General features: G+C 37.7%; 1 protein-coding gene across 1 annotated transcript in view; it reads right to left on the bottom strand.

Moving 5' to 3' along the window:
* LOC127431624 (heparan-sulfate 6-O-sulfotransferase 1-B-like) overlaps window positions 1–17,070 on the bottom strand; it is an 82,130-nt gene that overhangs the window by 4,126 nt on the left and 60,934 nt on the right. The window lies entirely within an intron of this gene.

Genomic DNA, 17,070 nt, shown 5'->3' with positions numbered 1-17,070 from the left:
GTTAACTTACATTTGACTCTGCATATTAAGCTGGGATACGAGAAAGAATTTTAACATCAAGAAGTAACATCAACTTTAAAGTTGCACTAAGTAACGTTTGTCTTTGTGTAATCTTGGATTTACGCAGACACCTAGCGGCTTGGATGCAGCATAATTTAAAATCAATAGTTTTCAGTTTCAGATGCCATTGTAGAAATTTAGTATTCACAGTCAGCCATGATTATTTTAATCAATGAGTGAAAGTGTCAAATAACAATACGGTTACTGAGATTAAGCGAGTAGTATTCGGCTGGTCATGTGATTCTAACATGGCAGCCCCCATGTGCGGACCCTTTCCATGTAGATAAAACAGCTTTTATAAGGTTACAGATATGACTGGAGTCTTCATTTTAATGTGAGTGCTCATGATTTCTAACATACATTGCAAAATGACAATTCATGTCTTTAGGATTTAAACTTTTTTAATGAGGAAAACAATTACTGAGTGCACCTTTAAAACCAATTCCCCCCAAAAATCAACTCGGCACAATACAACCTTACAGTATGATCTTACGTCTATTAGTTATTTGTCTACTAACTGTTAAACAATTGCACTGTTCTGAAAGATGGGAAGTAACAGGTGTAAACCATGACACTATAAATGCCTCTGACCCCAGGGCATCTACAGTATGTCTTAATCCTTTCCCACCACTTCACTTCCTGTCTGACTAGATGCCTGTCTTGATTGATGGACCTTGAAAAATTATCATACTGTACATGGGAACCAAAAGAGCTGGAACATTCCATACAAGTCTGGTAGTGTTTAGGAAAACCTGATGTACAGGTCTCTGACCTTGCACTGTAACATAGCATGAGCCAGGCGTTGTGTACATGGGTCATTGACAAATAAGTTTGTCTGATGTGACAAAAAGGGGAAATATTTAAAAAAATATATAGTTTAAAACACATATCAGGTTCATAGAAATGCAATCTTTGTGTCCATGTTGGATTAATACTTTTCTGGCATTTAGCATTTTCTAAAAAAATTGGATTACTTTCAAAATAGTATTAAAATAATTTCCTTGCACAATCATAACTTGAAGCTAGGCATTTCTTCTGAAATATTGGAATTCTTTCAAAGCGAAAAACAGGCTCAGGGTTTTTAAGTGCACAAAACAGGTGAGATATAGATAGAAGTGAGAGACAGGAAGCATGTGCCACTGGGAGTTTAAGCACTCGAAAGTGATGAAACCTCAAGGAAAGTCCTCAGTTCGTACTGTAAACATTGCTTACATGCACGCTAGAGGGACTTTTCCTGACAAATATAATAATAAAAAAAAAATTTCAGAGTGATAGAACACAGGGAAAAGAAAACTTTTGGCAGAGCTACACGAAGGAGTTGTGAAGTAGGAAGAAGACCAGTGCTGCCAACAAGCTAGCAGGTGGTTTTCCACAGAGTAATCTCAGTCTAAACGAAGACAGCGAGATTTAGCTCTCAGTCACTAGGTTTAACACCCCCGCTGTCACCACCGGCTCCAGCTGTGCAGGTCTAAAGGGTTTCAGGTCCCTCAATTTCCTCTTCACCCTACATTACCTCTTCACACCCCTGTGACAAAATTTGCAAACAAATCAGACCCTCCAAACAACAGCCAAGTGCCCAAGAGCTGGTTTCACATTCAAAAAGAGCATTAAATCACTGATTAGACAAACACAGTGGGCGATGCTGAATTTCATTGGTGGTGACCCACATGACACTTCCCAATGTATCGCTGGGTGCTGAGATATGCTGTGTAATCATCTTGCCTATGGCCAATAGACAGCAATCCAGCCAACACTCAAATGCCCTTACACTGTACTTGCAGTACCGTCACTGAACACATGGCGGCAGTGTACATATATTAACCAGACCCTAACAAAAGCAGAGGATGCTTGTGAGCACATCAACACCTTTTCTGTCACAGTGAAAGAACATGATGCAGAAAGCAAGATCAGGATGTGTAAGCATCCTTAAAAATGTCTTTAGTTGACCTTTTCCTCCCTTTTCTGTCTAAATTAATAAATTCATCTTTTTAAAATTTTCACACACGGTCATGGGGGTCTAAAGCGAAGACACAGGCTCAGGGTTTTTTAGTGCAAGAGATGTGAGATATAGATAGAAGTGAGAGACAGGAAGTATGCTGTTCTCTACTGGGAGTTGAAGCACTCAGATAACGAAAGTGATGAAACCACCTTAAGAAAAGTTATCAGTTCTTACTATAAAAACTGCTTACAAGAGACTCTTAAGTTCTTCTCTGTATCTTCAAATCTCTTTTGTTAATTCTCTCTCTCTCACTTTTTGGTGACGAAGCTGTAGGCATATAATCATTTGCGAGCCTGAGAGACATCCGAGATCTCTCGACAGTGCCAAGTCTCCCATTTTAATAACTCTCCTATTTCCACAGAGATTTAAATCTAGGACCATCAACACACATGGCAGATCCAAACCACAGCCAATAACTGGCTGCCTCCTCTGTGTAAGACCAGTCAATACTAATAACACACACTGCAATAGCCTCATTATTAATGAGAAAGGGCCCAGTACCGAGACTAGGGGCACCTCACACGTAACTGAGGTCACATTATCGGAGCCTGAACTGTTTCAGTGCACAGACTTATAAATTAAGCTATTGAGTACAAGTCTCTTTTATAAAAGTATTTTATAATTGAATCAATCCCCAGTTAAGGCCAGCTCTGGTGGAATGATTTTAGCATATGTGTGTGTGATTGTGGGTAAGGCTGCTTTGGCAAAGTCAAAAGGATGCCTAGAAATCTGAACAGTGGTTCCAGTTGTTTGTAAGTGTCAGTTTTATCAGCTTGTATTACAAGACCCCAATGTTGGCTGGACTAAAGCAACCTTGTTCAAAAAAAGTCAACACAAAAGCGTGATTCTCACATAACCTGTCAAGAATATGTCCTGGTCCAATTTTATTCCAAAATCAAAAGAAGCAAATGAGAAATTCTATGTTTCATATAGAAAATGAAGGCTATTTTTAGTGCCATTAAGAGTTTTTACACTGTGACATTGTTTTTTGAGGACAGTTTTGCACATTTTACACCCCAATTCTCATTACTCCAATGTGCAAAAAAAAAAAAAAAAAAAAAAGAAAAAAGAAAAAAGAAAAAGATGGTCGTTATGATTTTCTCATTACTACAACTTGAAAAAAAAAAAAAAAGAAAAAAGAAAGATATATGATTTAAATAGCAAAGTATGTATACATTATAGTACTTCTCTTTTGGCACTGCCTTTAATGTTCACTGATTTTGAATAACAGCATCTTTTTACTGTAATATAGTAAACGTAAATATAAAAAAATGACTGTTTGGGTAATGAGAATCATCACTGAAAACAATGGGAATAGAAAAACATATGGACGTGTTAACTGGGGGGGTAAAATGTGTTTAAGTGTCCTGAAAATAATGTCACAATGCGAAAAATTATTGGTCCTAAAAGACGGCTTCATTTAGTTTTTGCAATGTATAATTTAGTATATATGTATATATATATATATATATATATATATATATATATATATATACACACACACACACACATACAGTATATATTTTTGTATTGATTTGGAGTTACATATGACAAGGATATTTTCTTGACGAATGTGTGAGAATTATCTATTTTATAGATTTAATCTTCATGATTCTATAACATATTTGATAGTTTGAATCCACTGTTATTGACAACATGGAGATGTTTGCAACCCATTTTACTTTCATAATGTGATGTATTTAAAAGTAAAACAGGATCAAATGAGAAAAAAAAAAAAAAAAGTAGGGCGGGACTTGATTTTATTCATTGGGTACTAACTGGATTATGAAAATTGGTCTCTATATGCCAGGTGGTTTGAGGAAAGGAGTTAAAAAAATAAGAGGACTTGAAGATGTCAGCTTTAAAGCAAAGTCGTTTCAGAGGCAGAGGAAATAATTTTGAAATAAGATTACAAAGACACTTTTTTTCCTTGGAAGACTGTGTACCAATAAATCTGTTACAATAAGTCCAGCAAAATGTATAAAAAGTAAATAAGGTATTTTTTTACACACTGACTTTAAATTACACAGTCTAAATATATTAAAACACTCCACAACTTGATTAAAAATCTGATTATTGAGGTCTTAGCCCTGCTCTCTCCCACTGAGACCTGGGAAAGGAAATGTGGCTCTTAAGAGAGACAGAATCTACAGCCTGCTGGAAAGTCTGAAGTTCAAGGTCAGAGCTAAAGACAGCGAGCATGCTGGAAGACTCCTCCTCAAGCTGACAGCTCAGAGAGGAACTGCCACAACATGCCGTCTAACACGACTCCACATGCAAATCAGCCTCTCAAATATATGATGACTGCACAAAGACCAGTCACCCATTCTGACAGACCAGACACAAAACAGCAGTGGGGGCACTTTTTCTGCCTCACACAAAGAAAGTAGAGAAAATAACCCTCTCGAAAGACGATGCTCTCTTTCCTTCTCACACATCCGGAATGCCATTCATCTCTATTTGTTGGCTTCTTAGTGTATTCCACTCCCAATGATACGTATAACTAGGGAAGTGGAGCATTGATGCATTATTGTTGTAGAACCTCTGCTGACTGTGTCCACAGGGTTACCTCACCTCGCCAGAACCTCCAACCTTCTTCGGTTTAACACGCTTGCCTTCTGAGCAGTACCCCTGCCAAGCTGAATCTGAAGATGACAAGTAGGATATCTCAAAGACAGCCCAGGTGAATATTTTTCAGACTTTCATCACAGATGGGCATGATAGCAGTATTTCAGCTCTGTGTTGACTACCTAGCTACTGCGAAACTGAGTGTTGAATGGGATAGTGTTTTTTTTTTTCTCTCTCTGTAAATGCAATAGACTGTACAAAATGACTCAGTCTGTCACCTTGGGGATGGTTCAGTTGAAAATCCATTACTCTGTAAGGACTGAGTACAAAAAACTTGGACAAAGACAAGCATTTCTTTTGAAAATTTGTGTACACGCACAAAATGCACTTACACAAAATATAGCCTACTTTATCCACCTGTAGCACATGGGTGGCGACACACAGGTACAGTAAATCCATGCCGATGAGATAGTAAGTGTTTTGGTATGATTATATTATGATAATCAGCATTTGAAACAACCTTGACCCTTAAAATGTTATATGATATAAGGCCTCCACTACAACACAGGAATTTTGAATTGGCCCGCTATATGTGCAGTGATGCAATCATAGCTACAAGCAGAGGACATAATTCTACTGAAATGCTATTCAGTGGCTGGGAAAATATTCAGATTGATCTCATGAAAATTACAGGACTGTGGCAACATTTCTGCTAAATGAATGCGAAATATCGCAGGAGTTTCGAGATGAAATGTCCACTGTGTGGTGCTACAAGTGAGTTAAATGTTCTTCCAAACAGATGAGGTTTTTAAGGTTAATGCTTTATCGAGTTTTAAATCAACAAAGCCTACCTCCCAACCCTAAACCTAACCGATAGTGTCATAAATGCAAATGTGAATTGCTGACCAACCTCATCATTTTGTTGTGCTTTTATGACACTTTCGGCTGACGTGTCAACTCGTGTGCTATGCTAGACTCATATCCCGGTCCTTCGGCTAGGAAGTCCAACACTCTATCAGTTGAGCTATCACGAATTTAATCGTGTGAGAAGCTTGTTAATGTAGTTGGTTATTTAATGCAAACATTAAAATGAATCAACTTTCAAGTTATACGCTAAAGTAATAGTGCTTTGATGTCATAAGAAAGCATTGCATGAGGAACAGAGCGAAACGTGTTTATGAACTGATATGCCATTTTACACGATTTGTGTGAAAGTGAATAAAAGTCGTTGTTGTAGTGACTCATGTTTATTTCAGCAGAAAACTGAAACAATATGTAGAACAAGCCATGTATAGTAAAACTCATTTAGCAAAAATGTACATATAGTAACATTCTATGAGACCAGGTTGAAAATATTTTATAGGTAAAAGGAGAGAAACAAATGTAAGATCCTCAGTCTCACAATGGAAATGTTTCTCTAGAGATGCTGATCCATGAACTACCAAAAGGCTCATCTGTTGGCTAAGAGGGGGTTTGTGAACTTTTCAGTTGGTCAGGCTGGAAGAACACCTGGTGATTAAATTATATCAAATTAGCTGATCACTAGTTTGGCAAGACTGGGAGACTTAAGCTTAAACCAGCTAAGACCGGCAAACCAGTTATGACTGGCTTAACATGTCACACTTTAAATTAATGGTTAACATACATAATGCAGCATGCACATTAGCATGTGATACAACGTGACAATTAGCTGTTAGCATGCTACCATGTGCTGAAATGAGACGAAAGTCAGGGAGATAAACTGACAGTTACACTAATAAATTAAGAGCTGATTTTCTCAACAAAAATACAACAAAATTGTCTGAAAAGAGCCATCAAAGTCATATGAAGATAAATGAAGATTTATGAAATCCTCAGAAACAAGTTATTTTTACTCTCATCTATGAACATACTCAAATTGATGGAGTGACTAAATTGAAAAGGAAAAGAGAAAGAGGAGAAGACAAGCTGTGGAAGGAAACCAGAGAAGCAGAGAGAGTCTTCCTTATGCTTCCGTAATTTTAGAAAGCGAGTGAAAGAAGCTTTCTGCCTAGAGCACAGAGACGAGCAGTTGGTGGAAATTTCACCCATGACAGCATCAAACATGTGAAAGTAGGGGTGGGGTGGGGGTGGGGGGATTTCAGCTAGATTTCTCTGACTATCAAAGGCACCACGACTCCTTTCATCAGGATAAATATAAATTCCACCTTTTTCCTGGTGCTCACTGCTGCATGTTACATGCCGTAACAGCTGAGAGAGTGTGACTAACAAAGAGCGGCGATTCTTTCGTCTTGGGATGTGGGAGGAAGAGACAGATAAAGACGCCAGTGTGTGTGAGAAAGATAGAGAGAGAGGTATAAATAACTTGATTTTTACATTTTTTGAAGAAAATGTGAGTGATGCTTGGAAAAGTCGCCACCTCAATGCAATCATGCAATGAGTGGGATTTACTGCATTGTTATGTGGTTACTAGGTGGCTGCTAATTGGACCAAGTTAAAAGAGCCCACCCCCAATCTCTATGATATTTTACCCAGCTTAAAAGACCAGCATGAATTTAGAGTTGATATACTGTAGTCAACAATACAATGCGATACAATGCATAATTGGGAGGTTGCATTTGACTCCTTCGACGGTTAGGTTTAGGGTTGGGGTTAGAGTTTATAAAATATGCATTCCTGTTGACTGTATTATATCAATTACAACAAAAACCACAGCTCATTCACTCAACAACACTTTTAGCTTCGGCCACTGTGGCAGTGATACCAGTTTTGTTAAGCACAGACAGAATTCAGCTGTTGCCGAATTCACAGTGGGATCAGTAAGGCAGCAAAATTCAAATACAGAAATAAGTAATAGTGATTCTTGCTTTAGTAAGCATCACTACTAAGGTTGCTGTATGGAAATATGCACGAGAGTAGTCTCAGTAAATCAAACAGTGTCTTGCTACCCACAGATAGATGGGCCCAGGTGAGGAACAGCAAGACCATTGATCTCAATGAACTGAAGAAAACCTCTGCCAACCTTCCACTCTCATCTACTTGTAAAATGGTGTGGTGGTGGTGTAGTGGACTAAAGCACTGTTGGTTCAATCCCCACAGCCACCACCATTGTGTCCTTGAGCAAGGCACTTAACTCCAGGTTGCTCCAGGGGGATTGTCCCTGTAATCAGGGCACTGTAAGTCGCTTTGGATAAAAGCGTCAGCCAAATGCATAAATGTAAATGTAAAATGCCAATAACAGTCACATGAGAGAAAGAGAGAATGTCTTCTCCTGGAGAGGTGGTAAATAAGTCAGACAGGATGTGCCAACCTCCTGCAGGTCCTACCTGGGGTCTCGTAAAGCAGCTATCTTAAACCCATGCAGGTGTTCCACATCAGAGCTGGTGATAAATAACTTGAAATGTTAGCAGTTGGGAAAGATCCTAGTAGGTTTTAGCTCTGCCAAATGTGCAAGGACAGAGCAAGCACTAAACACACTGAGGAACCCTGCATGACCTCTTGTCATTATAAAGCAGTCATCATAATTGTGAATTGTGACGGGTATCATGTGGACCAGAGTAGACGGCAGTAAAGAGTGATTACATGGAGCTCAGGGCTGGATATATCCACAGCTGCATTAAAAAAAGAAACTTCTGGACACAAAATCAGTATTTCTCATTTGTTTTACATAAGATTTGTTCTAAATCCCCATGGATATGAAGATGTCCAAAAACTCTCATAAATATGTCACTACCTGAAAAATTTATTTCATATGACTTGTGCGTATGTTGTCTAAGGCATTTACAGGTGAACTCCAGAGATAATAGATATAGACAAATATAGAGAGACAGACAGCACTGATCTAGTCATCCAGAGTTTTAATAAAGCTAGAGCTTATTGTTGCATGTAGATCTTCATGTTTATGTATGACAGAAGATCCAGGAGTGACTATAGGTAAGGACTGGACACTGGAGAGGGACTCAGGCTAGAATAATGCAGGATTTCATAAATCCTTCTCATAATACAATGCCCTCTTGAGAGAGTCTAGTATGGCCTGACGTTTAACCACTGACTGAACAAATTGACTCATCTTTGAGGTGCTATGAGGATAGAGAAATCCTTTTATTATTATTATTATTATTATTATTATTATTATTATATATTTTTACAACCAAATAAAAAACATTTTGTTTACTTAAGCACAAGAAGAGCAAATTCTTGAAGGTCACAATTGCCTGAAAGCACCTCACTTTGCTAATGTGACACCACGTGTTTTGGGGAACCGGGGCATTTTAACCTAACAGCCATTGTTGCCAAGTAGATTTAAAATGTTAAGAGCAAAAAGTAAAATACTTGTGGAAAAATTGCACTCGCTGATGTCACCGAAGTCTGAACACGGAGGATGACTGCAAGGCCGTAGGGTGCCATTTGGGACAGGTCCCAACTTTCTGCTCCAAACAATATATTTTTAATAAGTAACCATGTGGTTTACATTACGACCCACACAAGAGTCTTCTTCAGAATAGACTTGCCACGGTATCATAATTTCCACACTGGAGCGATGTTCAAATTCAAACCAACTAACACCGGTATTACCGATGGTTGGACGCTAGGTGGTACTATGGGGTAATTTTCATTAAACAATAGCCTACACAATAACGCAAGGCAGCTTGATTTCAAATTTTGCACTTTGTTTTTTATTTAAGCTAAAAATTCAAATGAAACTGAAAAAAGTGAAATTAAAATTGTGTTTTTCAACTTTTTGAAAGAAGGCTTTTCAACAGCTGTGAAGGGCTTTAGTTATTTTGCATTGAAAATTAAATTAATTTATTTAAAAAACAAAAAACTTAAACCAAAGATATTTGTGAAGCATCTACATGATATCGTGCGACTGCACTCGTTTGAATTCCTACGACTTTCACTACAGCCAATGATGTCGCCGGACATCATTTAATCTAATACACGACAATTACTTGCTTCTGTCACACAAAACAGCTTAACACCTTGTGCGCAGAACTCGCGCTTTCTTCCGCAATAGACATCCGGGAATTTGCAAGTAATGAAGTCGTATGAGTTTATGCAACCAACAACGTGCGAGACCATACGGAATAGCCAACTCGTAAATTATGTACGACTTTTCATGACATCGGTTTGTATCTGCACAGGTGAGTGCTGACTGATCCGGTTAGAGCGGTTTCCTTTCACGTTTGGAACGTTAGCCTATTGATATTTCTCATACACAACAAAAAATGACAGCACAATCAGAGAGTCGGCCAACTTTGTAGTCGCACCAGTGCGACCTCTTGCAAAGTTTAATCGCACTGTTAGGAAAAATGGTGGCAAAATTACTCGAAGTCTGGAGCCCTGATTTATTTTGTGGAATTTGATAATTTTCCATGGCACACTTGACAATATTTCACGTGCAGTGGCACAGTGGTTGAGAAACACTGCGTAAGGCTATTGTATTAATATTGGAAGTTCCATTCATAATGTTTCCACCTGTATAAAATTTCACACCGGTGTTGTCCCTTCTACCGAGTAAAACTGGTAACACCATACACCGTGGCAACCCTACTTCAGAACAATATTTTGAACGTTGTAATGTCTATTTCAATATAGGCTATGTTGAAATAGACATTACAAAGTTTAAAATATTGTTCTGAAGATGACTTTTGTGTGTGTTAACCACATGGTTACTTATATACTGTATATACACCGATCAGCCACAACATTAAAACACCTGCCTAATATTGTGTAGGTCCCCCTCGTGCCGCCAAAACAGCGCCAACCCACATCTGATGCTATTCTTCTCACCACAATTGTACAGAACGGTTATCTGAGTTACCGTAGACTTTGTCAGTTTGAACCAGTCTGGCCATTCTCTGTTGACCTCTCTCATCAACATGGCATTTCTGTCCACAGAACTGCCGCTCACTGGATGATTTTTGTTTTTGGCACCATTCGGAGTAAATTCGAGAGACTGTTGTGTGTGAAAATCCCAGGAGATCAGCAGTTGCAGAAATACTCAAACCAGCTTGTCTGGCACCAACAATCATCCATGCAATTATCTAATCAGCTAATCATGTGGCAGCAGTGCAGTGCATAAAATCATGCAGATACAGGTCAGGAGCTTCAGTTAATGTTCACATCAACCATCAGAATGGGGAAAAAATGTATCTCAGTGATTTAGACTGTGGTATGATTGTTGGTGTCAGATGGGCTGGTTTGAGTATTTCTGTAACTGCTGATCTCCTGGGATTTTCATGCACAACAGTCTCTCGAATTTACTCCGAATTAAAAACGTAATTTTATATTGCCAAAAATGTAATATTGAAAGTAAAGTCCTAAACAAAACCTGATGAAACCACCTTGTCCCCTTGGAAAAACAGACAAATAAAGGGACTGCGTGTGTGTGTGTGTGTGTGTGTGTGTGTGTGTGTGTGAGAGAGAGAGAGAGAGAGAGAGAGAGAGAGTGTGTAAGACAAATCAGACCACCACCCATGCAAGTCTCTAAGAGCGTAATAAAAGAGTTCTCCACCAGGACCTCTACGGTTCTGATCCAATAAGCAGAAAGAATGTGAGGAATGTTTAGAGCGAAAAGACCCCCACAACGGCCTGAGGGGGATATCCCTCCATTTCACCTTCACTGACTCCATTCTGACCAGCAGACTTCCGCAAAATCTCCAGGACAACTTGGAATAAAATGGAACACAATCTCTCCAATTCTTGCGATTTAACATGCACAGTCTGGACTAAAATCAAATTTACTTTCAACACCAGAGGCAACTCTGCCTTCTCTGTCTGTTTTGTTTTACAAACTAATCATATTTTTTATTTTAAAACAAAGTGTCCTTTAAGTGTTAGATTCCTGGGTTAACAAGGTTACGGTTAAACAGGGAGTGCTGATGGTAGATGAGGATGGAATATGTTTAGCATCTTACCTGTGGCATGTTTAGACCACTAGTCTTACCAGACAGACAAAGAAAGCTAAGAGAGAGAGAGTGAGAGAGAGAGAGAGAGAGAGAGAGAGTGAGAAAGAGAGAGAAAGAGGGACAGAAGGGGGCTTGGAAGTGCAAGACAGAAACCTTTGTTCTGAACTAGCTATACTGAAATCTTCTCTCCTACTTTTAGTTTGGCCATGTTTTACTGCATGATAAATAATGTTACATTTGTGCTGCCAAACAGTTGCAGGTAAGCTGAAGGCAATAATAATAATAAAAAAAATAAAAAAAATATTGCATTGCAACAATAAATTGATTAATTGTTACAATAAATAAAACAATGATAAAAACAACACATAAAATAAATATAAATAAATTATAATTTTAAAAATATAATAAAAAAGCAATAGTAAATATGGGTTAAAGATTAAAAAAAAAACAATACATACAAATATCAACACAATTTAAATATATATATATATATATATATATATATATATATATATATATATATAAAGAACAAAAAAACAAATAAAATAACTGAAAGCAATAGTAAATATTTGTTAAAGAGACCAACAATGCATAAAATAAAATAAAAATAAAGCATTAATTAAAAATACAAAATACAAAACTACAAAATAACAAGAAAGCAATACTAAATATTGGTTAAAGGAACAAAAATACATAAAAAAAAAAAAAAATTCTTAAAATAAATATAAAATAAAAAAAGAAAGCAATAATGAATGCATAAAGTAAAAAAACAAAATTAAAAAGTAAAAAAAAAAAAACAAGTAATGATAAATATGGATTAAAAAGACAATAATTAGAATACATAAAATAAAATAAATATAAAGAAAAAAAATTAACTCTTTATAAGGTTCCTTTTGTTAACATTAGTTAACAACATTAGTTTACATGAACTATCAATGAACAATACGATTATTTATTAAATTATTAATTTCGGTTAATGTAAATTTCAACATAGTAATGCACTTGCAAAATCAAAAGTTGTATATGTTAACATTATTTAATGCATTAGGAACTAACATGAACTAACAATGAACAATTGTATTTTATTTTAACTAAAATTAACAGATAAATACTATAAAATATATATTGTTCATTGTTAGTTCATGACAATGCATTAATTAAATCATATTGTTAATTGTTACCGAAAAAATTTAATCTGAAAGAAATAGTAAATATGGGATAAAGATACAAAATACATAAAATATTTTAATAAAAAATTAATTAACAAAGACAAAAGTACAATACAATAACTAGATAGCAATAATAAATATGGGTTAAAAAGACAAAAGGACAAGGAAGAATTCTGTTCTGATGATGAGGCAAAGACAGGCTGCCTCTCTCTCTCCCTTTTTCAAATCACACCAGCTGAACCATTCCTTCCCTGGTCTTTTTCTGATCTTCTGAACTCTTTTTTTTTGCTCCTGTTTTTGCCGTCTCTAACCAACCCCTGCATTCATCCTATTGCCCTTCTAATTAGGTTGCTATGGTGACACGCAGAAAGGTGTACTAACAATCAACGGCATCCAGCATTTTTTCCCTCATTTTATTTTCTCTTTTAAAACTACCGAGGTGCAAAGCAGATGCTGTTCCTCTCTTTGCCTCCCCCCACCCCACTCTTTCTCTCTCCGGCTCCTCTTTTTCAAGCTGTTTAGAAGAAGGCCAGAGGCTTTTCCCCCTTCTTCCTCTATTATAGCTAATGCATATCAGTGGTGCAGTTAGTTCTCCATACTGTCAGGCTCAACAGTCTATTTATTGAGCTTTGTTCTACTTTACAGTACCTCTGCTACCTTATACTACTGATTCCTTTTTATTTGCTAAAATATATGCCTTTACTCTTCCTGCAATTAAAATACCAGCATAAACCAGTATGACTGACTGGTTATTCTTTTTTTATGCTAGTCAGTGTTGGTTTGGTGCTGGTTTACCTGGTGGACCGATACAGCCATGTTGTTTAACCTATCATCGTTTTCTTGGTGCAACTGGTTGACAACATCTTGCTGGTTAAGCTAGTTAGAAAGCCTGATGGGGACACCAGCATCTCATTATAGAACAGCATCCAAAACACAACACAGGTTCTGGTCACACAGGATGCGTTCTTGTGTTGAAAAATGGCAAGACACATTGCAGAAGAATGAAACAGGAAGCTTTTTCTTGAGAAGCATTACTAAAAGTTGAACATTCGTAGTACTAGAAGCTGAAAAATAAAATAAAAAAATAAAATAAAAACAGTGCAAATGGATGCAAGAACGAGTCCTGTGTAAACAGTCATATATACTGTTTTTTTTTTTTTTTCAGCAGTATGATAACTAATAAGATACACTCAGAGGAAAAGCTTGTCCACTCTTCCACATTTGAACAAAAAACAGTTAATATTTACTTTAGTTTTAACACAAGTACCCAAATTCAGTGCAATAAAACAAAGAATGCCTAAGACATACATGTGCACACCCACACGCATAAGAAAGAGATGATGCGAAATGACACAGTTTGAAGTTAATAAGCATTTCTGACCTCCGCAGGTTGCCTGTCACACATGAGATACTCCTGGATAATTGCAGTGTCTACAGTATTTTCTCACTATGCAATAAAGAATGTGCTAATGGAGCCATAATGTGAATTCTTTCAGCATTTCTGTCATTTTAATCCACAGCCACCATCAACATGACAGCTAAGAGCAACCAGCAGAAAGATAACACAAAGACAAATTGAAGCCTCAAATGAAGATTGGCCTTGTGCTATAACGTATTGAAGGCCCCTGGTAGGAGGTGAGACAGAGACCTTCATATGCCTGTAGATTGATGGAAGCAGACAGGCCTTGGAGGCCCATTCAGGGCCAGTTGTCGATCTTGCACACTTTAACCTATGCACAATGTCGACAAAGAAAAAAGGAAAGGGGAAAGAAAAGGGAAAAGGGAAAAAAGAAAAGTGAAAAGGAAATAGAAAAGGAAATGGACAGGAAAAAATTTAAAAGGAAAGGGAAAGAAAAAAGAAAGAAAAGGGAAAGGAAAGGAAAAGAAAGTAAAATAGAGGGAATCAAAAAGGAAAGGTGAGAAAGGAAGAAAAGAAGAAAAGAGAAAGAAAAAAGAAAAGGATGAAAGGGAAATATAGAAAGGAAGAAAATAAGGATAAAGAAATGGAAAGAAAAGGGGGAAAAAAGGGAGAAGGGAAAAGAAAAGTGTCATGGCTCCGGTGAGTTTGCCGGTTTGTTGTTTTGTCATTTTTCTCCCTCATGTCTCGCAGGCACGGCCGGCGTGCATGATCGGCGTTTCCATGGGAACATTGATTGTTCCCAGGGGAACGCTGATCACACCACTGATTAGTGTGCCGAGCAACACCTGTTCTCCCCTAATTCACTCCCTTCTTAAGTCGTTCATGTTCTCCGTATCTTTTGCATTGCTGTTTGGTGTGAAGTAACTAACCTCACTCTCTCTGCCTAGTTGGTCCAGTCTCGTGTATCTGTTGGTTGCCCGCGTGTTGAGTGTGTGGTTGCCTTCCAGTTCGCTGCGTGTCAGCTGGGTTTCCACGGAGGATAGCTCGTCTTTGCCCGCGTGTCGGGAGCTAGATCGCCCTACCCTGCTGGGCGTCGTTTTGCATCTCACTAAGCTTCACTGGAGGATTCCACTAATCTATTCCTGACTTCCACAACGCACACACTCATTCTACGAACACACTCTTCATGGACTGCCCCGCGTGGCCATGTTGCGCGTGCTTCTCTGTCATCTCTCCCCGCTGCTGCAGCGGGTGCCTGGATCCCTGACATCCACAGTGACTGCTCACATTTATTGTAAATAAATCCTTTGAACTGTTCCCCTGCATTTGGGTCTGTTTGTCTCACTATTGCACGTTACAAAAAGAAAAGGGAAAAAGAAATGGACCGGAAAATAAAAAAAAGAAAGGGAAGGAAAGGAAAAAGAAAGGGACAATAAATTAAAGTGAAGGGAAAGAAAAATGAAAAAGGAAATGAAAGAAAAAGGCAATGGAAAGGGAAGCGCAAGTAAAGGGAAAGTAAAAGGAAAAGGAAGGGAAAATAAATTAAAAGGAAAGAAAGAAAGGAAAGGGCAAAAGAAGGCAAAGAAAAAAGGACAGGAGGAAAGAAGGTGAGGGAGAAAGGAAAGAAGAAAAAGGATAAAATGGAAATATAGAAAGGAAGAAAATATAGAAGGCAAGGAAAAAGGAATTAAAGAATCCAGACATTTTTTATTACAACCAAAAACCTTGTCCAGTCAGGTTATCACATAGCAAGGTGCTCTGGCCTTCAGATCATTATCTGCTAATCAGCAAATTGCCTTGACTTTTGCATTCAGTGGTCTGGTAACTCTAGCAGAACAAATGCTTGTTAACTGTTTAATCAGCTCAGTTTTAAAGGATTAGTTCACACAAAAATAAAAATTTGCTGATAATTTTCTCACCCTAAGGCCATCCAATATGTATATGACTTTCTTTCTTCATCAGAACAGGATTTAAGATTTTTAGGAAAGTATCCCATGTTTTTAGCATCATCCAATGCAAGTGAATGGACACCAAATTTTGACTGTCCAAAAAGCACACTTAGTCAGCATCTACGTAATTCACACGACTCCAGCCAATCAAGTAATGTCTTCTGAAGTGAATCGATACGTTTGTGTGAAAAACTAATCACTAATTAAAACTTTATTAACTTCCTGTAAACACTCAATGCCTCCCGTCGCTGTCGCGTGACGTCATCACGTTGGTGCATTTACGCGAGAATTCATAAGTTCCGCTATGTTTACCACAGAGCAACGTACTTCATGCAAGAGTTAGGTCAATTCAAACAGCTACAGACAGCTGGAGGAAGTGCCGATTTAAGTTTAAAACTTTAATTAGCAATTTGTTTTTCACACAGACGTATCGATTAACTTCAGAAGATGTTACTTGATTGGCTGGAGTCGTGTGGATTACTTTGATGCTGACTAAGTGTGCTTTTTGGACCATCAAAATTGGTGTCCATTCATTTGCATTGGATGAAGCTAAAAACCTGGGATACATCCTAAAAATCTTAAATCCTGTTCTGATGAAGAAAGTCATATACATCTTGGATGGCCTGAGGGTGAGTAAATTATCAGCAAATGTTCATTTTTGGATGAACTATTCCTTTAATGGCTTGGTTTCTGCAGCCCACGGGTCTGGCGTGCTGACCGGTGCACTTATGTGACAATGGAATGGTAGATTGGTTGAGGGATGGATCTAGACAGATACAGTCCATATTGATCAATATAGATCTGTCTGCAGGGTGTGAACAGCGTGTGAAGGCTACACCCGGTCGATAACGTGTTCTCCCTTTCAACCTCCCTCTAAAAAATGGTCTATCTAGACAGATAAACATAAAGATACAGGTATATATATATTATAAGGAAACAGATACACATATAGAAAAGGTGACTACTGTGTACATTATACAATGCTGACATACATTTCATCTGGTAAAGGAATGATTCAGTAATTATTGAAGATGTCTGAGAGGCTCTTATGTCTGTCTCTCATCTGAGTTAAACA

The sequence above is a fragment of the Myxocyprinus asiaticus genome, chromosome 41, assembly GCF_019703515.2.
Source record: "Myxocyprinus asiaticus isolate MX2 ecotype Aquarium Trade chromosome 41, UBuf_Myxa_2, whole genome shotgun sequence".
NCBI classification, from domain to species: domain Eukaryota; kingdom Metazoa; phylum Chordata; class Actinopteri; order Cypriniformes; family Catostomidae; genus Myxocyprinus; species Myxocyprinus asiaticus.
This window is presented reverse-complemented; position numbering and strand designations above follow the sequence as displayed.